This window comes from Opisthocomus hoazin, chromosome 4 (genome assembly GCF_030867145.1).
Source record: "Opisthocomus hoazin isolate bOpiHoa1 chromosome 4, bOpiHoa1.hap1, whole genome shotgun sequence".
NCBI lineage: Eukaryota > Metazoa > Chordata > Aves > Opisthocomiformes > Opisthocomidae > Opisthocomus > Opisthocomus hoazin.
In genome coordinates, this window is record NC_134417.1 from 39,992,503 (window position 1) to 40,014,091 (window position 21,589).

General features: G+C 38.6%; 1 protein-coding gene across 2 annotated transcripts in view; it reads left to right on the forward strand.

Annotated features, from left to right (window-relative positions):
* The window catches only part of BBS9 (Bardet-Biedl syndrome 9), a 310,207-nt gene that overhangs the window by 203,309 nt on the left and 85,309 nt on the right, over positions 1 to 21,589 (forward strand). The gene's annotated exons all lie outside the window — the stretch shown is intronic.

Genomic DNA, 21,589 nt, shown 5'->3' on the forward strand with positions numbered 1-21,589 from the left:
TTTTTTCTGTTGATCAGCTTTTGTTTTGGAGTGATTCGCCTTCTGCTCCCATTTTCTCCTTTCATTCTCCAATCTAGAAGTCCTTTTTCTTGGAGAACAATGAATCCTTTTCAGTGCTCAGCTTATAATATTTGGTAGAGGTGCAGAAGGTGCTAATGCTTGTTGGTAGTTATGAAGGCAAAGGTGATCAGGACTCCTGGATTTCCTGTCCAGGTATCACAGCTGCTCTGCATATTCAGTTTTGTGGTTTTGTAGTTTGAATTTCATTAAGAAAACTATGTAACTGTTTCTCAGTGTAGGACATTTCTGAATTTTAAAGAACAATCACAGGTAACACTTAAAAGTTACTGTGTTACATGTAGAGAAAGGCAGTGGAAATGAATGCAAGATTTCATTAATTTGGTCAGTGATTAGAGTGTTTTCCCCAATCTGAATTTTGCCTTATCCATATTTACTACCCATTTGTTTCTTCTTCCAAATTCAGGATAATTTCTGCAACAGTTTAGGTCAATGGCTGTCGAGGTTGCCATTCCCTCCAGAACTGAGAGTTGCTTCTCTGTTCCTAATGCCCTGTCGCGAATGAGTGGTTAGGTCACTTAATGAATCAGCATCAAAGGTATTTGCAAGAAGTGATTTTAATAGGAATTTCTAAAATATGACTTAACAAAGTTCATTGGCAAGGTTCAGTCTATTACTTATTGAGCGAATGGAGTACAAAATTGAGGTAGCGTTGAGGCAGAAAGATTTATAGAGGTTGAAGAAAGATGTAAGGGATAAGGGAGACCCTCCTGTTGAGACACAAGTTTCAGAATGGACTCCCTTGCTTTCTAAACTTCTCAGAGTCCTAGTGCAGCTGGATCCAAACTTAGTCTCTGACTACAACGGTTTATGTCTAAAAGATGGTATATGTGGTGTGAGGGAAAGTCCTTCCATTGGATGACAAGATTCGGAAAGGACCCCATTGCTTTATAAAATCTTCCTCAGAGAGGAGTCTAGGTGCGGCTGGATCCAGACCTAGCCTCAGACCACAGCGGTTTATGTCTGAAGGGAATGTTTAGATTGGAGAGAGGTGAGGGATAAGGGAAAGCCCTCGCGTTGAGTCACAGGGTTCGGACCGGACCCCATTGCTTTCTAAACTTCTGCTCAGAGAGGAGCCTAGGTGTGGCCAAAAGAACAGTCTTCTGCCAGGTTATATCCCTGAATGTGTTCTCAAGAAGAGCAGATGAGGGCTAACGTTGATTCAAGCAGGAGTTTACACATGGGCAGCCTCAAATAAAGCAACAGAACTATCAGCTAAAACTGTTCTAGAAGCACACTTCACAGGGTTGTGTGTGAAGCTTATTTTGTTTATTTGCTTCTAAACTCGTATTTGAAGTTATTTACAGAATCACAGAGCAGAGGCAATAGTAATATCTAATCCAATTATTAATAAATGACCAAAAGGCAACTAACTGAAATGTGAAGTATGCATGCAGCTCATTCTAGAGAACCTCAGTGTTTTCAGACTTATTTCTGCAAATCGGTGGGAATACATTTGTAGAAGAGAAGGTTACGGGTGGAGTTCATAGAGGAATTAAAAAATTCAAATAGGATAAATTAGGTATTATAAACCATTCTCTAATTCGCAAAAAGTCTTCCACCTAAATCACTATTTCAAACACAAATGATTTTTTTTTGCCAACAGTTATTTGGTCTCCAATTATCTGTGATTTCAGTACTTTTCAAAGTAATAATCTTTCATGGTTTTCCTACTGAGTGCCCTGTAGTTCTGGGAGAGACAACCTGTAAAGTTTTTTTGTTTGGTTTAGTTTTTTTCTTTTTTTTTTTTTATAAAAGCAACCTGAGTGCTAATGTTTGTAATTTCCGCTGTACCAGTTTAAGTACTTGGTTCTTATGTCACAAAAGCGGGCACAGGGGGCTCCCCTCCTGCCTTCTATTCCTTAAATCCTAAATAGTGGAATGTTCTGCGAACTCTCTGAAAGCGGGTGATTCAGGCATGCCTGCTCACTAGTATCTGCTACTACAGAAAAATAGGAGTTGCATCCGAGTTCTTGAGATAGGTTGTCAGTGCTGTTTTAGATCTTTGTACTATAGTTTTGCTAGATACATATTGTTGTCCTCATTGCAGAACCATGGTGATATGCTTCGTTCTAAAATACCACAAAGACAATCTTTGTTTTTACAGCAAACAGGATGGGTGTTAAAATCTGCAATGTACATTAAGTACTGCATGTTGCCTGATTTTGTCATAAGTAACAGTTTTGGGGGAGACTATTCTTGGCAGGCACTGTCTGAAGTAGAATTAACAGGCTCATGATGAGGGAGATCCCAAAAGACCTGCTATCTTTGTGTAGATGTGTAAAATAATCTACAAAACTTTCCACAGGAATCTCTGGATAGACAAGGTACATTCCCTTGTATTGTGCATCTATTTTCTCCCAGAGAAATATCTGCCTGTCATTCATATCTGTTCATATCCATTCATTCTGTGATACGACATCCCTTTCCACCTGCTATTCCAGTAGAAACTGGAGTCAGTATTTTTGAGTTGTTGTGGCAAGAGGCAGTTTGTCTCATATTGAGCTGAATTTGAGAAGTTTGTAGAACTTTTGCTTTGTTTTCCAACATAGATTTATGACTAATATAAAAGGGAATGTCTTGTAATTGATTCACCTTTGTGGAAGAAATGGAAGAATTCTGATACTGGAACAATGATGAGGAAACTGATTTGTCAGGTCTTTTGATGACAAACATTGGCACTAGAAAGGTCGTTGTGTCATAGTCTCAAATCTTTTGTCTTGCCCCACTTATATTGGGTGTATTCATTTCATTTAAGGGTAGTATCAGTTCAGGTGAGACTGGAAACAGTCTGTCATGGTGCGATTAGAGGAGCTTGAATATAGGTCAGCCTGTTCATTAGTGATGCTTTAAAATTATTTGATCATTTATTTATACAGAGATAAAATATATTGAACATTTATGAAGTCCAGTTTTCTGAAGGCTGAACTGAATCCCTTTTCAGTGTGGTTATATCTTGTCCTATGTAATAGATACCCGATAGCAACTTTTTTTGTATCTTAGACCAATGAGGGATTACCAACACTGTAAGGAAATACTTTTTCAAAACTTAAAGAGAAATTAAAATTAGGATTTTTAAGTAACAAAATAAAAAAAAAAAAGTTCAAGTGCCTGCTCCCCCACTCTCCCATCCAGCTACGTTACAAATTTGATATTCTGCACTTTATTTATTCCGTGCTGTCTCCAGTCATTGCCATGCATTTAGATGATTTGTTAAAAGCTGGGTATTTAACAGAGAAGGGAAAAATGGTAACTGAGTACCTGCAGGCAGGTTTGACAGGAGTGGAAATTTAAGACCACCAACACTGGCAAAGCAATACCAAACACAACTGGCACAGTTTTGAGTATAACTGATTAGACTGATAGAAAAGAAAAAGGGGGTGAATTGGAAAGTATGAGCTTTTCCACCTTTGGAGGATCTGCAGAGCTCAGTAGTGTGCTTAGGTGGTGCATTTGGAACCTGAAAATGTGTTTAGCTAAGTACATGACTAAGTATGCAGCATAATAAAGAAAACGGTGCTGACTGTCTACATCAGGCGCTCCTACTTCTCATGGTTATGTGACTTGAAATACTTATTTCCCCACCTCTGTCCCTTTAATTCTACTGAGCTCACGGGAGTGGAATGAGGCAAAGCTGCCAGTATCTTACATTTCATTCATTAAACCTTTTAAAAAAAGTCTTATTAAATTATGAACACTTTAAATATCTTCTGGAATGAGCTTCTGAGTTATTTTAGATATAATTTATTATTTGAAGCTTTATGCCTGTGTAGCTTTGAATTCTGCATCTGGATCTGTGTAAGATTTACGTAGAACTACTAATATTTAATTGGAATGTTTATCCAGATACTCAGGTTATTGACTTAAACTATTAAATTGGAAAGAGGCAGACTTTTGCCTTTTCAAAAGGTCAACCCTACCAGATCACTAGCATTTTAAAAGGCGAAAAAGGGAAGATAATTTTCTACTGTCTCTAGTGAATCCAAAGGTCAGGGTTTTGTTCCACTGACCTCACTATTCAGTACAGAGAAAGTAGATGGCATAATGTTTTCTTAAATTACTTTGATTATTGCTGTTGGTTACTGTATGTTAATATCATATATAGATGTACTTCCAATATATTCAAGATTGTTGATACTGCTGATAGGCTTTCTTTTGAATCAAACGCACTTTGCATCAAGTACAAATAGCTGTATTTTGACTGCTTACTTCAGGCCTCTAATGAAGTATTTCAGTATCTGAAAATGTGCGCGTTTTTTTCAAGCTTGGTCATTCATTCCCCCTACATTAGCAGCCTACGCTTCTGGACAGTTAGGGAAGAAAGCAGATTCCTCTGAAGCGTTAACTGAAGAACTAGTGAAGATACCGATATCTTTCCATGGATTGTTCTGAGGCTTACCCTGATACCTGCATATGGCAATTCAGTGCTCCTGCATGCCGTGCAGGGGGCCACGTGGCATTGGGGGAAGCTCTAGGTTCAGGCCTTCATGACTGAATTTGTCTTTGCTTCAGGGCTGCTCATGCTGTGCTTGCACAGTGGGCTGGTTTCACCTCAAGCGGTTCTCTGATCCGCTGCTCTGCATAGCTGCAAAAATGTTTGAGCCAGTCCTGTAAAGTTAAGAGGTGAGGGTTGGAAGAGTGTGGTTGCCTATTTCAGAATCAATATTGCTTATGCTCTTTTACTGGCTTTGTAGAAATGTAGCATCAGCAGGTTAGCTCTCTCTGCTTGGGCTCTGGAGACTAAGCACTCGTAAGTTCAGATGCCAAAGAGCAGGGATAAGCAACAGGTTCAGTGCTGTTTGTATAGTTTACTCTGCAGTACTTAAATGGAAGTGCATATGACAGTAGGCATAATTTGTGGTCTAAGTAGTGATTGTAATGGCTATGCTAAACAGTGCAGAGGAAAATAACCCCAACATTTGTGGAAGGAAACACTTCATGTGGAGAGCTTGATGTTCACGCTGTCTATATTTCACAGCGTTTCACTTCCGACTGTCTCTAATCTGGTCCAATGGACTCCATTAGTGGTTGAAGTACATTGTCTAGTGTTGCTCCATCTAACAGGAGTCTCATCTATATTCTCTGAGACTGCTCCATGATGTATAAACCAAAGTACAGAAGGTGGGGGTGACTTCAAAAGCTCGCTTCTGTTCCAAACCTAAATTGTAATGTCAGGTGCATCCAGTATATGTCACTGATAGTGGCAACAGAATTAACTGAACATGCTGTTCAATTTTTACTCATATTCGAGTTTCAATAATTGGTTTCTGCTAATTAAAATATTCAAAATGTTAATGCTATTTTAGATTTAAGTGAAGTATATTCTTATGGTAATTGGAGATGCGGTTGTTTTCATCTAGAACATTTTGTCCTCTAGTTCTGTTTTTGACTGAACGTGTCCTATTACAGGTCATTAAATTATGGATTCTATTTGTGTGCTCCCACGTTCAAGTAAAAGTTGAAAAGTATATTTTAATCTCAAATCTCACTGTTCTTATCTACATACCTAATTTCCTACCCCCCCCCCCCCCCCCCCCCCCCGGCACTGCTGGAATAGGAATCATTGCTATGTTGTAATACTGTCCTTAAAGGATACTTTCTTAGTGCATCTATTAGTGCTTTGTAGTGCCCTGTTATAGGTGAGTTTTGTGTAGAAATTCAGAGCAATATGAGTTTAAAAAAAAGTTAAGCATCCTGTTCTGGTAAGGACTATCTTACTGTTTGAAGAACTGGCCAAATGTGTGACCATCAGTGGAATGAAATGTAAGCTGAATGTTTAAGTACCTGAGATAGCTGCAGTATGATCCACGATCAACTTTTGCAAAACTAGAAATGTATGTTTTTGATAAACTGATTTCTGACTACTGATTTAGTTTACCTTTTACTACTTTTCATGACTGCTCTCTTGTAAGGCTATGAAACATACTTAGCAAGAACTGATCAACTCTTTGTTGTGATTTGTGGATGCCCAGTACTGGTTACACATTCAGATCAGGCTGGTCTTCATGCAACAGTGACGTTTGCATTTGTTGTTCAGTGGTTACATCTTTGATATAAGCAGAATAAAAGTTAACTAGGTCACATGCTGTGCCATCTTTTTAATGTCTAGATCTGTGTATATGTCTATAGATAACAAAAATCAGGATACGATGAAATTTATGAATTGTTCTAGTCCAAGAGTTTAATGAAACACTATGAGAAATTTTGAAAATCTCAGTGTAATTTTGAAATTAGCTTCTTATTTTGTTGCTCAGGTGCAAAAGTTTGAAATCAGGTTACACTTACCTGTCAATGAAATGAACCTTTAATAACATGCTCAGGGCACTTCAGGAGCCATGTACTGTTTCAGGAGGAGTGAGTTACTCAGTAGTTGCAAAATGTCTAGAATATTGATCAGGTGTTGCAAAATTTTTTTTCATGTGGTTTGGATTTTTTGAGGTTTCTTATTAAAAAATACAATTTCATTCACATTAGATTGTTTTATAGGGATACTGTTTTTCCGACCAACTCGAACTTTGATCTGACTTAATCCACTATATCATTTACGTAAAAGCTCCCCTTGCCGGAGTTTAGTTTATTGGCCTTTCAGAGCCCTTATCTCCTTTCCTAGAAGGCCAAGGAGTGAGATTTGCGAGATCTCTGCCTAGCTGTGCAGGTATAGGTATAACATCTGTCCATCCGCACCTATCGACAAAGCAATCCTCAGCAGTTCAGGTAGGGATGGAAATGACCATACTTCTGATCTGTTACATTGCATCGACCTTCTCTGCTCTTTAATCCCACTTTTGAGGTGAAATTTTAGTTGTGAGTTACTCATGCTTGTGGTGTCCCATGGATGTGATCAACCACTGAGGAGCTTACTCATCTGTTGAGTAACATCTACCTGTTTTTATATGTACATATGTAGCGAAGAAGGAAGCATACTTTAAAAAAAAAAACAACCAAAAACCACACAAAAAACCCCAACAAAAATAAAACAAAAAATGTTGAAGATTCACTGTATCGTCTTTTAGGATCAATTATATATGTGTAGCCACATCCAGTTTAACCATTTATATGCATATTTTTCATGTTACAAACAGGATAATCAAACATTGTAGCAAAATTATATGCTTTTTTTGGGCGCTGGTCATACAGCCACGACAATAAGCAGTGATGCTATTCATAGGCAGGTGGTTTGCAGAACTGAGCCCTCAGCTAGTTCTGACCTTTTAGTTTGCCCAGTAAGTACTTTTTCTTTGCTTTTGGGTTTAAATGTAGAAGTATTTTTAAGCCAAAGCACTTCACTACCACTAGAGAGCCGTGCTCTGAAGCTATGTTGTTTTAACCATTTTGAACTGCAGCATTCTTAGTTGTCCTTAGACAGTGTACCATGAATTTGTTGTTCTATGTTATGTTTTGGTGAAGTATAGAAAACTGGTTTTTTGAAACCAAAAGTAGGACAAAACCTGATTTTTTTTTAAAGTGTTCTTGCAATTTAATTTTTCTTTAATTCAGTGTGTTAAAATCTGCTTCACTGATAAAATTATCTGCTCTATGTAAAATACTTGATCTCTTGTATACGTTTCCACTTTACCATGTTCAGTTATCTTAATGCACGCTGTAAATTGCACTGATTCACAAGCTTAGCATGGACAGAAGTTTAAAGACCTACATCAGGAAAAGACCCAGGAAGGAAAAAGTAACCAAATTGACTTAATAATTAGCGTCAGCATATAACTTCATAGCTTTGATATAACAGAAATTTTGGGGGCTAGTTAGAGGGCGGGGTGGTTTTTTGCTCTACCTTCACTTCATATTGGTCAGATTGGATGGCTGCCTCTGTTTGAACTTGTCCAGAGACTTCTGAAAAAAAATTCATGGATTTATAAAGCTGCTGGCTTTAAAGGAAGAACATATTACATCTGTGCTGGTACAGGCAAAAGTAATTTAATAACTTGATCCGCAGAACAGAGAGTAGAAACCTCAATTAGAGTTTTGCTTTAATTGGGCTTAAGGATTAGTTTGGCTCAGTTGGATCAGATCTGTCTAATTATAAAGCTATACAGCAGATTAAAGGGAACTGAAAAAAGCATACCTGTTACTAATGTAGCTCCCTACAAGTCCTTTTAATTTTAAATTATTTTGTTTGTTTTTTCCAAATGTTGTTCTAACAGAAAAACCTTCTGGCAATGAAGTATAAGTATCATTTATGTTGCAAGTCTTAGAGAAAGTATAAGGAACTCTATATTTTTTTTCTTCTTCTTCTTTGCCTAAGGGGTTGCTTTTGAAAGATGACTTATAATTTTCTCAGGACAAATTTATGTTGGCTGTTTAATTGCACAGCCGTATTTTAGGATTCAGTCACCTGGCCACTTGATTGCACCTGCCTGCTGGGTAGTTAGATGACTAAACCCCTTAATTTGATTCTCCAGTTAATTGCGAAAAGAACTCTATTAGATTGAAATAGCCTAGATTGAAATAAAAATGAAAAATGCTACTAGCTTTTTTCTCCCTCAGATTTTTTTCTAATGCGTGCTGTAAGGTTTTTTACCAAGGTTTTATTGCTGCCTCCTCTGGCTTGAGCCTTTATGAAATTTAATTTTATTAGTAGATTTCACTGATGTTATGTTTTTTGACATTTGTTATTTTGGCTGATAATGTTGTATGAAAAGGTCTCTGTGTGTGGCATATTTAACTGTGGTAGAGTTTTATTTTCCATTTGTATTCACATATTTTTGTTTTCTGTCATACAGGTGGTATGTTAAGTGGAATAAATGGTTGCAGTGATGTTTTCATAGTTGCAGTCATCGTTTTACTGGTGTGTTTAATACATGTTGGGAAGAAGTCTTTTTTTAAAAAGAGAATAGCTTCTTGTCTTCAGTGCTCCTGATTCATAACCTATTATGTCCTGCGCTAAACACAGCATTGCTCATTTACGCTGATCTCGTTCCAGGAATGTGTTGTGTAACAGCTGGCAGCGCACAACCCGAGGCATGATCCTGAGGGCCTGCAAAGTATTTCAGCAGAAGCTCTAGTCTCCTAATACCTTGCAGGCAGCGTTTGGCACTTCCCTACACATAGCACCTACTGGCTGTCCGTCTTGTACCCTGATGCTTTTACATCCCCCATAAGTATGGCGCTCAGACAAAATTTGAAGCGGTTCGTATTCTTGTTGTTGTTTGCGCACGTCTGTTGCTGTCGTTTAAGCAGGCAGGAGAGGAGTTTGCTCCTGAGTTATAAAGAGGGTTGCCAACAACAAACCTTGTACCTTCAACTTGCTGCTAGAATTACTTCTCCTCTGTTGTCTTTCTCAATCTTCTTCCTTTTGGAAACTGTACACCAGGTTACTGTACATCAGGCTACATCATTGCCAGTTGCTGGCTGTTCTTACATAGGCAATGCCAGGAGTAGTGAAGGTGGGGGCTGCACTGACAGATAAATGTTAGTTGAAGTACCACAATTTCTTACTGAGGAAAGTTTTCTCTTTTTTTTTTTTCAGCCTGAATCTTTTTATTGTAGACTCTTTACTCTCCAATGAAGCTAGCATTCTTTTTTTTTTTTTTTTTTTAGAAACACAGTTTTATGATCTGTTTTCCTTTCACAATTGGGTCTTTGTGCCTTTAAACATATAAAAGAGCTACCTTGGTACTGACACCATGAAATGACACATTTGACAATGATTATTTTTCAAGAATGACTTGGATCTTTATTTTTAAATGAAGATATACATCAGTTTATCTGTTTATTAGATCACACAGTCTTCATGATGTACTAAACTGAGATTGCTTTCACAGTGTCCCTTTTCGAAAGGCCAGATTTGAAACACCTGTGTTGGTGTTTAAAATGGAACTTAGGAGTGGACAAAAATCATAAGAAAACAATAGTGAACTCGTGCTCTGCTTTGGCCTTAGAGATGCCTTAAATGCACTAAGGATGTCTATTGGGGTTAAAGTTCCCCTCACTTTCACTGCCTTTCACCAAGTAACTGGTATATGCTTGAATATTACTGGAGTCGCATTCCCTGAGTATTATTAAAATGCGCCCACACCATCTGTTTCAGAGCAGAACTTGGGCATGACAGCTGTATATATTCAAAAACCCAAGAAGAGAGTCTTACAAAGAGGCAACCCTGTTTATTGAGGCGCCTGTCTTCAGTGGAGAGTTCTGCACTTGATCTGTTCCAACTGGAGGCACTTGGTAGGCAGTCATGTTTTTGATGGGAGAGATGAAGTTCCAACACATGTAAAGTACAGCATTTCCTGCTGGCTGTCCTCAGTGGCTCTACACACAGCTTTTTGGGTTTTTGGACTCTTTACTTGGAAAATATTTTGCTGTGTCCGTAGGCTATGTAGACAAGTGACCAGGATTGCATTCTGGAACCAGATAACCACTTCTTGGGTATTTCAACCCCCAAGTTAGAGATTCCTGAGGAGGAATTTCTGGATCTCTCCCACAATTCTCATTCAACTTAACAGGCTGCCCAGGCAAGTGGTGGAGTCGACATCCCTTGAAGTGTTCAAAAAACGTGTAGATGTGGCACTTTGGGACATCGTTTAGTAGGCATGGTGGTGCTGGGTTCATGGTTGGACTTGATGAGCTTAGAGGTCTTTTCCAACCTTAATAATTCTATGATTCTATAACTTTTAGTACATTGGCCATCCACTCTGCAGAATCAAATGTAGAATAAATTTAACTATTATGTTGTTATCTTTCAGATTCAGGTTCACAAGTACACTTAGGGACCTAATTTCCCCTGGATTGAGTTTGTCCTGCACGTACACATGAATGCATAAGTCTGTGGAGTGTTGAAGGAAATCTGTTGGAGAAAGGAACTTTTGGGAAGGATCTGAATGACAAACAGACAGATAATTAGCTCTAAGGAAGGGAAGGAGAGGGACTAGCAATGCAGGTCTGTACTGAAGGTGGCAGGAATACAACATAGGGAGGAGAAAACAGTTTGGGGCTCTGAAAAAGAACAGTGAGGGTAGCAGGATTTGTCTAGGGAAAAAAATGTGAAAAGATGAAGCCCATATGGATTTCTTTTAGCTTCTTTTCCATTGCTGAGCTCTGCCTTGTTTTGGTTTATAATGATTTTCCAAGTACAACATACTTAAAAATAAATCAGTGTTTTCATCAGAGTTTATGCACTTGCAGTCCTGATTCTGTTTTTAAAATGCAGCTGTTGAGAATCATTCAAGATAGCTTACATTTCTTTGTGTTTTCCCTGATAAGTTATAGTTAGTTTTTTGCCAGCTAGTTCTCACACAACTTCAGTATTAGACTTGTAAAAACTATTAAAGTGTATTTGACAAACAGAACTAAGAATTCTTGTGGTTTTGAATGTATCTTATTTTGGTCTTATTTCAGACTCATTTTTTAGGCTGATTGCTCTGCTTTCTTGAAAAGTAGGCCTATGGACTTAGATAGAAGGCACTAAAAGATGCTGTGGTAATACACAATATTATTCTGTGGGGAAAAAAGAACTTATACTGGAGGATAAACAAAAAATCCTTTGGGAAAAGAGAACTTTTTTATGAAGCAGCATGGATAAGCTTTGAAGACAGTGGTCCTGCTCACGTGCAACTCAGTTGAAGGGCTTGTTTGAATTTGAGTAGCAGCTAAAACTCTGTGCTTTTGATATGTTAATGTGCAATTAGAACTTTTCAATAGCTCTGCACAGTGTAACTTTGTCACTCTCTTTATCCTTGATGCATGTGATACATTACTGAATGGATGCTCTAAGTAGAATATTAAAAAGAAAAAAAGTCTAAGCAATCCTCTACTTGTTCCTAAGCTACACCATCATCAGCATTATGTATTCTCATATTTATAGTTTTATAACAGTAAAAAGACCTTATGTTCCCATTTGTTCAGGAAATACTATGTAGTCAAAACATTCCTTGACACTGTAGCCTTCTGTGAGAAGCAGTGTGCTTGATGTTTGACTATGATGTCTGTATGTTCCTTGAAAATTATATTACTATAAGTAACAGCCTCTATGACAAAACTGACAAATTCAAAATATGTCTTCAAATTTACTTTGTATAAGTTAGATATGCTCAGAGAAATTACCTTTTTAAAAATTGTTGGTGCAAGATTTGTGTTGTATTGTACTGACTTTCAATTTGAAGAACAGATTATATCCTTCTGCCTAAACAGGAGTGAATTGCGCTGATACAATTTTAGCTTGTCTCATTAATTATGCGTGCCTCGTCTGGTTTCATGTATGTGGGTTCAACCAACCATCCTGCATTTCCTGTATGTCTAAGGAGGTTAGAAGACAGACCCTATTGTAGACTGCTGAATTCTGTGTTTAAGCAAAAGATGATACTGGGCTGTTGGGTGGAAGTAATCGAAGTGAGCAGAGGTGTGAACGAAGTCTTCAAGACTCAGAGACTACTACTTCCTCCTCCTGATGATCTTTTGCTGATCCCCTTTTTGTTGCTGGTATTGCCTTCACTTCAGTTACAACATGTTTTATTTTTGAGGGGTTCACAGTCATATTGAGAAAAGGGAATTACCTGGAAAAGGCATCAGAGCTCAGTTTTAGCATCTTATGGCACACTTTGTATGTCAGATGATGGGGAGGTTATAGTACCACTTCTTAGCTGCATTCCCTTTAGCTGACTGTGGCTGTGTCCTGCCTAGGAGTTAAAGAGATTGAAACCAAAATACCGAAGTTCTCCAGAGGCTGTATTTGTTTTTAATGGCAAAGAAGAAGGAATGAGTCAGACTGCCAGTTTCCTCAAAAAGATCTGTCCATTCCCTGTATCTCCAATAGTTATTGGCCACTTCTGTAGATTTTCTAAAACATTTTTGATAATGACATAATTTGAGACACCCATGAACTAGAAGCCCAAAAGAGTGCTCTCTCTGTCAGAAAAATGCTGGGGCACTCATCCTCTTCACTCAAAATTTTTTCAGTGTGTATTGCTGAAGCAGAATGCGGTAGAAGCAGCTAGTGGTAAGTCTCATCTAATTGTTATGTCATCACATTTCGTAAAATTAAATACGGGTTTTGGTCAGGTTGAATAATTTTTTACTGGATTATATGTTTTATCAGATGTCAATACACACGATATTTTTCAGTCCAACCAAAGGACATATTCTGGAATTGACTGCATTTTGTCATTGGTGTGATTCTGTAAGCCTTACTGACAGTTTTTCTTCATATGGATCCAGTAATTCCTTCTGCAGTTGTAATTTTTTAAAAATCTATTTTCAGCTGTTGCTTCAGGTGTTGAAAACAGTAGCAGCCACATAGAAAAGAGAACAAGTAACTTTTTACTAGCTAACAATTAGGAGAAAATCCCATTTTGTAGTGTAATATTTATTATGCAAATAAACGGGGACCAGATTTTTCAATTTTGTCTCTTCGTAATGACATTTAAACCACTGAAGCTATTGGGATATGTTTTATGGGGAAACAGCCACATGGGGACCCAATTCATTACTCGTCTCTTTTAATATGATAATTGTGATATCTAGGCTACTGAGGTCAAGGTTTTCCAGAATGTGTTTTAATATTAGTGGACTGCTGTACTGAGTAGGAATGGATTTATGCATGTGAGTGTTTCATGCACTGAGCTGGAGTTAAAGGCTGGAAGCAGTCCTTTTGTATGTGCAGGTCCTCTGTATTTCTGTTGCTGTTGCAGTGTGAATGTCAAAGATATTCTTACACAGTTGCAGCATTTGTTATATCAGTACTTGGAATTATTGGCTCTAATACAGAGAAAAGTGATAGTTATTTGACAGGAATCTTTGTGTTGCATTGCTTTTCTGCTGTCTGGAATTTCCAGAGTTCTTTAGTTCCTCTGAACTCCACCATTAAATATTTGAAACAAGAAGTATGTCACAATCAGCAAGAATTGATACAAAGCCAAAAGATGAGCGTTTTAGAGTCTGGAGATGAGTTTTTTCTTCTGTTGATGGTAACCTCCTGAAATCATCCGAAACTCAGTTCTTTACTCTGCCTAGTGACAGCTTCCTGATGGAGTTCCAGCCTGTTTGCCTGTTTATGGTGGTGTTTTTTTTTTTTTTTGCGTTACAATTGTCAACTTTCATTGAAAAAATGATTAAAGCAGAGAAGTCCTTTAATGGAAATTTAACCTGAAGCACCCTGTTCACCACAACGTGGCCTGTTTAAACATCGTGAGTGAGGGATTAGGAGATTTACACTGGCTGTTCCTATCCACTGGTCAAAATAGAACCGGTTCAAGAAGAAGGGTAGCAGGAAAAGCAGTTAAGCCTCCTGCTAAAGTCATCGGTTGAACTGAGACTCGCGAGGCAGCTTCTCAGAATTCACCGCATACTTTCATAAATGATATTGTGTTGACATTCAGTTTCTCAGAAGTTCCAAGTGTTCCTTGGCTTTGCCTTAGGCCTTGCTGCTATTTGCAGCTCCTGCAGAGGTTTAGAAGATTTCCATAGGGACTGTGTTTATCTACAGTTTACGCATACTGGTTTGAGATTGTGAACTCCCTGCATATACTTTTAGCACACTGCAAGTTTCGTTTCTGTTGTAAGGCTGCTTGTGTCCTCTCCTCATTTTTCTGAGTCTTGGGGTAGAATTGCAGGGTCATGGCACAGTGCTAGAAATGAAAAAAATTTGCATTTTGAGTCTTTGGTAAGAAGCTCATTTGGAGAGAAAAGATGGGTTGGTCTAAATAACAGATCCATCCAGTTATATTATGAAACTTATAACTATTTCAAAGGCAAACATATTTGTTGAAAAAACGGCTAAAAGTTCATTCTTTGTAACTTTTTTCCCAGTGTTGAATTATAAACAACCCGGTGCTCTTTTTCTTAAGTGTTTCTGTGGATTATGACTTTTGTCTCTACTGAAGAGATCATACAGTGAAGGTGATCAGGGGTCATCTGCTTGGTGAACAGTAACTTTAAAAAAGGTAGCTTTTCTACCAAGAAGTTTAGAGAGAAGGAAAAACTCAGAGCAGCATGATGTTGTAGGAAAAGAAAGGGGATCATGGATATGCAATGGAGATCTCATTTGTACCTGCTGAACTCTCAGGAAACGTGAGGAGATAGAGGCTGTGTAGGTCATACAGGTAATTTATTGATTACTTGGGTATGTAAATATTTTTTATTAAATAAAGTGTAATTTTTTTTAGATCACCTTCCAAATTCTATTTTTATCTGCTTCCTTTAAACGCTGAAGCTCTTGGAAGACGATACTTAAGCAACTACTGTATTATTGATGGCAGCAAAATTGTCTTGCAGATCTATGGATGCTGAACTATAAACCTCTGATTCTTTAGAGGGGTAACAAATACGTCTGCTCAAGAAATGTACTGGGGGGTAAGGAAGAGAATGAACTTAAAGGAAAGCTAAAAGCATCCAGGTCCAGTGGTGGCACTTCTGGTAACTTAGTGAGAGAGGCACCCGGGTGTTTAACTTCGCGTAGGCTGTCTCTGTTCCTTATGAATTCTTGCACTTTTGACTTACCCTGGTAATGGCCTGGCAGCACTGCCTGTGATTTCCATTGGATACAAACGCTTTCAGCAAAACGTAGGATACAAGGATACAGAAGTATATTTAATTGAAAACTATCAATATCCCTGATTTCAGGCTCATTTGGGTTTTTAAAGCAGTGATTCTTGTGTGGTTGCACTTCCTTTTTGGTAATTGTTCTGCGAATGACCAGATATTATATTTGATAGTGAGAGTCTCTAAATGAAGCAGACTAAAGCTTTCAAAATAAAATATACAGTAAAAAACATGCCTCCAACAACTGCACTGTATCATGAAGCTTTGGTTGTCCTTTCAGCTTCAGTAGGGTTTAGAGGTTCTTTTTAGACCTAGATTCATAATTAGGGCATGCCTTGTGTCTTTTGTTTTAGGATGAGACACCTTTACAGCTACTAGAAAAAAGTAATGCCACTCTTCTACAAAAACCGCTGCAGGAGGTTGCAGGTGCATGTCTGGGGTTTCTCTTGGTTTTATTTTTGAATTCAGAATCATCTATATATGGATTTATTAATTGGCAAATGTAGAGGAGCTATATGTTGGGTTGGTTATTTTAAATTTAATTCTGCTGTCTTAGAAACTGCTTTTGCCATTCTTACGTATCTTAAATTCACATTTTTTGACAGAACTTTAATGTGTAGTTGCTTACTGTTTGTAACAAATTTTTGTGGTGAGAGGGATAAAAAAGTCACTTGTGCAAATTCTTCATATAGTCATAATTTATTGCCGTGTTAAAATATATGTCCTCGTATTTGGGATGCAACACTTTGCTCTTGCCATAATGTGACAGTCTACTTAGTCAGTTTACTGCTAATGTAACATTTTTCAGTTAGCAAGCACTTAATATTCTTACATTTTAGCAGGGGATGGCATTTGTTTTTTCTTAGCAGATCTACATTTGATTATTAAATGTATCAAATCTTGGATAAATATAACCTGTTCTAGGTAGATTGTTACTTTCACAGAATCACAGAACAGTAGGGGTTGGAAGGGACCTCTGTGGGTCATCTAGTCCAACCCTCCTGCCGAAGCAGGGTCACCTACAGCAGGCTGCACAGGACCTTGTCCAGGCGGGTCTTGAATATCTCCAGAGAAGGAGACTCCACAGCCTCCCTGGGCAGCCTGTTCCAGTGCTCCGTCACCCTCAGAGGGAAGAAGTTCCTCCTCATGTTCAGACGGAACTTCCTGTGCCTCAGTTTGTACCCATTGCCCCTTGTCCTGTCGCTGGGCACCACTGAAAAGAGCTTGGCCCCATCCTCCTGACACCCACCCTTCAGATATTTACAGGCATTTCTAAGGTCCCCTCGCAGCCTTCTCTTCTTCAGGCTGAATAAGCCCAGCTCCCTCAGCCTCTCCTCGTAGGGGAGATGCTCCAGTCCCCTCATCATCCTCGTAGCCCTCCGCTGGACTCTCTCCAGTAGCTCTTCATCTTTCTTGAACTGGGGAGCCTAGGACTGGACAGAGTACTCCAGATGAGGCCTTGCCAAGATAAAATGATTTCTAAGTCACCCCTTTGCCATCTACAAAGCACAGTGATGTTCTGAAACAGCTCACCAGTAGGGTTCATTCAGGCAAAATGTTAGTTTTAAGATGAATTTTGCAAACTTTTGAAATTGCCAGCAACACCAAAGAACTGCTACCTGTAATAACTGAGAAATTTCTTTCAATGATACACTCCAAAAAATAGATTCATAATTACCTGCTTTTACATACTAATAGTAAATATTATTGTATCTTTTCAGTCCTTGCTATTTGTAGGTGGGTGTAAATTGTGTGCAGTAACGGTATTCAGTATTAAAAACTGTAGTAATCCCAACAGCACATCATTCATGATACGGTGTCACTGAAGTCAATGTAAATTCTCTTATTTCCAGAAATGAGTTGGCTAATACTGCCCTGGATAGTGTAGATTCCGAAGTTTAGTAGTGTTGCTACTGTAATTATTTTGTAGGTTAAGACAATATCTTACTTTTTAGTCCTACCTGTTGGGTTGGAAATTTGAACCTGTGTTTGCAATGAGCTGAGAAACCTAAATGTGAGGAAGAGAACTGATCTGTGCAATAACCTCCGAGTCGCTCATAAGCTAAAGCTGAGAGCTCCTCAGCGCTGGCACCAGCATGCCACCCACAGGAACTGGGGTTGGCGAGTGCAAGTGTACCTGCTTCAGACTGCTAGAAGCTACTAAGGTGGAGGGGCATTAGGATGAAGAGATAAAATGATGCCAGTCATTGCTGAAGACGGCTGATTTGTCAGGCATGGGCGTGCTTATGTTGCTTTTATATTTCTGACAGAGATGATGTGGTCATTAATCAATAATTATCTTACTAGATGTACAGGGGGACCCTAACAACATTAAGTGAGGGGCTGTGGTAGAAGCCTCCTTTAATAAATAACAAGATTTGCACTTACGTTGCAAAACAGCTTTCACCTAAGCAGGGTAAAGATTTATAGAGGTGGATAAGTTATGCTGCATTCATTTTAGTATAGGAGGAGCTGAGGTATATTGAGTTTGAAAATCACCCAAGGTCATGCAGAAAGTCAGAATCAGAATTAAGTTTTCGAGTCAAAAATACTTGCTTAAAAATCATACTTTAAGCCAAATAAACGTAGCTATTCCTTGAGAATACAAAAGAGCCACACGACTAGTTATTCTGCCATGTCTTGCCACTGTTGCATAATTGCTGACCAGTGGAAGTGCTTGTGGAGTAATGCTTCACATTAGGGCTGAAAGCTTCCTCCCCTGAAGCAGTCTGGAGTACTTTCCCCGTGACTGCAGTATGTCTAGGATGTCACCCAAATATGAGCATGGGTAGGAAAATGGAGAGAGTCCAGCGGAGGGCTATGAGGATGATGAGGGGACTGGAGCATCTCTCCTATGAGGAAAGGCTGAGGGAGCTGGGCTTGTTCAGCCTGACGAAAAGGCGGCTGCGAGGGGACCTTAGAAATGCCTGTAAATATCTGAAGGGTGGGTGTCAGGAGGATGGGGCCAAGCTCTTTTCAGTGGTGCCCAGCGACAGGACAAGGGGCAATGGGTACAAACTGAGGCACAGGAAGTTCCGTCTGAACATGAGGAAGAACTTCTTCCCTCTGAGGGTGATGGAGCCCTGGAACAGGCTGCCCAGGGAGGCTGTGGAGTCTCCTTCTCTGGAGATATTCAAGACCCGCCTGGACAAGGTCCTGTGCAGCCTGCTGTAGGTGACCCTGCTTCGGCAGGGGGTTGGACTAGATGACCCACAGAGGTCCCTTCCAACCCCTACTATTCTGTGATTCTGTGATAATCTGTCTGCTCGGTGATTATTTTGTTTTGGAAGCTGCTGCTGAATTTTTAATTGACCAAAAGCTGAAGATAAAATTAGAAAGCTTATCCCTTGAAAAGAAGATTGTGTCTAGAACCTTGATATTCAGTTGTTTTCCAGGGTACTGAGGAAGCGCTCTCTGCAGAATGCATTCAGGTGAACAGTGATTTTGAGTGAAGTTTTGATGGCTTTTTTTCTCAGTTGTAAATTTTTGGAAAAGAAAATACAAACTAACAGTGCATACAATGAATTACCCCCATTTATAATGGAAAAGCATGTAAATGCTGTATCTTAGAATGGTTTTGCAAATGATCAATTATTTTAAACTGGATTTCACTAAGAATGTGGATGTGTATTGCAAGATCACTTGAATTTTGGGAAATGATTTTAAAGACAACAGCTTTATTCTGTTTTCAAGCTCCTGTTACTTTTAGTTTTTCTCAAAAATTACGTTGCACTTTAGGTATCTTAGCAGCTGAAAAAGTAGTACAATAAAAGTTGAATTTTCTAATGTAAAAAACCTGCACAGATCAGAAAATAATGCAACATGGAACGTTTGGCATGACCTTCTTACTAGAAGATCACATCACACCACAAAGTGCATATTCTATGAAGTCATATTCTTATCAGCTGTGGAACATGAGATGTCATTTAAAATGCTTCCAGAAGATGAATTCCAGATATTTGAGGTTTTTCTGACCGCATAGACGTTTTATAATCAAAGACATTTGCCTTAGCATGACTAGTGATTCTGTTCAGCTGGCTATTTCCAGAGCAAGTATAAGGCAGAGGATAAAGTCCAAGAATGAAAAGTGTCAAGAGTTTTTCTACACTTGGTATTAACCTCATCTGACAAATACCTTGCTAATAGTGTTGATTTTGGTCACATGGTCTTCCACTGATCTTTTTTTCTGTGAGTCTCTGGTCCGAAAGGTTGACATTCTAGATAGTCCAGGGAGATGAATGATGGTGCGGTAGGTTTTGGATACATCTTTTTTTAATGTAATGAGTTTACAGTGGTACGGTTTTTATTTTTAAAATCTAACTTCTCATTTTTCTTCTGCTCAAGGTGAAAGTTCCAAACTTATGTGACTTGCCTAAATACAAACTAAAGTTTCTGAGTAGCATTAGTGCTCTCTTTCCTCCCTCCTCTCAATAAGTATTTGGAGGCTGTGTGCTAGTGCTGTTTTTTTTCAGAATCGTGGAGAGTTTCCCATGTGCCCTTTTTCGTGTTGTTACTTCATAGTCCCAACATTTCAGAGAAGTCCCATTCAGAAATCATGTCCTGCAGTCTATTGTTTGCTTTTATTATTGGTTTTATAGTTTTGCTTTAGTTTTTCTTGAGTTTGATGTACTTTTAACCATGGAGCGTGGATATCAGGAAGTATTTGGTTTTCTTTGTCAAGGGAACTTCTTTGAAAATACACACATGTGCAAATTATAACCTAAAATATGCATATGTCTCTGCTGTCCAGCATCACTGCACTTCAGTTCATAGTGATAAAGGGTAAATAGATGCAGAGGCAGCTAAAGGATTTTTTTTAAACAGGCATTTACTGAAGCCTGAGTCTTTATTCATCTTGTTTGCTAATTTTAATTTCAAGAAGCTAAATGCAGTTAGGAGTTCATATTACTCCTCTCCATTACACTTGCACGCACTTTTTCCTTCCTGGCTGCTATTTTCTTCATGTGAGATCTGATTCAGGAAAAACTATCCATCTTTCCTTTGTTTATGTGTACACCCAGGTTTATTTTTTTCAGAAAGACTCAAGTATATGCGTAAGTCAATTCAGTATTAAACTCTGATTGCGAGCACTGAGAAGACTTTATCCCCCTTCGTGAAAATCTTGATCCTATGTAATTATAGTTAACAGGTGCTTTGCCTTCGATTATGAATGTGGGTGAGAGGGGATCAGTGGTCATATATTTTTTTTCCATACTCAGTTTTATCTGTCTTGAGGCATTGCTTCTCCTTCTCTTCTATCACTCTTCCATACACTGTCACAGACAATAAAGCTACTTCTTTACTTTAGGTTAGTTGCATAATTGCACTGTAGAGTGGTCACTGCGTGTTATCCGTGTGGTCGTGGAAACATCTTTAAACACACATGTTAAAAGCACCAGCATAGATAGGGCCTTTGTACTAACTTATATTAGTTGCAGAGAGTATGCCACCAGGAAAGGTTTAAAAGCCCTGTAGGAATCTATAGACGAGAGAGGATATTAATTAATTGTATGTTTTGGAATAGTGCTTTCCTCGAGGAATAAGACCAAGGACCAATCTCACTGAGTTACACTAGGTATTAATTTGACCTACTGTCTCTGATGTTAAAAAACTGGGGGCAGACTCATTTCTTTGGTATCTGCTTTGAAGAAGAAAACATACAAGGGTGAGGCAGCAAGTTTGCGTATCACCAGAGAGTGTGTGGATGTAGTTCTAAAACAGTCTGCTGACACAGTATTAAATTGCTGGTCCTGTTCTGTGCATGAAAGTAGTGAATATTTATAATTTTTTTTCCAGATGCATTTCTCTAAGTGCTACAGAATGGCAATGTTTCAAAATGCACAGTATGAAGACAGTAGTAGTATTTTTAACAAGTAAATTAGCAGAGATCTAAAATTAGTCAGCAGCACTGGCCAGATTTCTCAGGAGGAGTGAAGCTGTTGGGACAGGCAAGGGGAAAATTCTCTGAAACTGGAAAACTGCTGTGTTCCTGAGGCAAAGCTTTACTGATAAAGTGTTAACCAAA